This window comes from Dipodomys ordii, unplaced genomic scaffold, assembly GCF_000151885.1.
Source record: "Dipodomys ordii isolate 6190 unplaced genomic scaffold, Dord_2.0 Scaffold213, whole genome shotgun sequence".
In the NCBI taxonomy this organism is placed as follows: Eukaryota; Metazoa; Chordata; class Mammalia; order Rodentia; family Heteromyidae; genus Dipodomys; species Dipodomys ordii.
In genome coordinates, this window is record NW_012267429.1 from 525,439 (window position 1) to 526,233 (window position 795).

Below are 795 nucleotides of genomic sequence, written 5' to 3' on the forward strand. Positions count from 1 at the left end.
GCAGGGAGAGGTGGACGCTGGAGAGCCGTCTAGGCCGTGGGCAGGGAGAGGTGGACGCTGGAGAGCCGTCTAGGCCGTGGGCAGGGAGAGGTGGATGCTGGAGAGCCGTCTAGGCCGTGGGGAGGGAGAGGTGGACGCTGGAGAGCCGTCTAGGCTGCGGGGGACGAGGCTCCGTCCACCTGACCAGAACGTGGCCACCCTGCCCCAGGCCCTCAGAGTGCTCTGTGGTCAGGACCTCCTGTCACCCCAGCTCACAGAGGAAGCCCTCTGTTACCTCAGCCGCCCCACGAGTCTCCTCCGGGAGTCTGGAAATGCCTACAAGGCGGCCATGGTGCCTGTACCAGGCCCGGGAGGGCTGCCGGCCCCTGCAGGGCCTCCTCAGGCCGGGTCTGTCACTGGTCCTCCTGGACATTGAGGCCCCCGCTCTGTCTGGACTCAGCTCCTCAGTGTGCCTGACATTTGCCCTAAGTGTTGGTGGAGAGATGGGGCGCCCTGGTGCACCAGCTTTCGGGGGGCTCCAGGGCCTCCTAGCTGCTGGTGTTGGGCGTCAGTGACCCCGAGCGCGAGTCATGGCTCAGCACGTTTCCACAGAAACAACTCGGGAAGTCACGGAAAGCGTGTTCCTTGGTGACCTCCAGATAGCCGGCGAACCATCGACTCCATTGATCCCCTCGATAGATGCACTGACGTAGAACGTGCAGCCGGCACCAAGCTGGCTGGGCTCGGCCAGGCTGCCCGCCCGGTTCTGAGGTCGCAATGGAAGCCGGGCCTCGGGAGAGGCCTCTGACCGCCCTC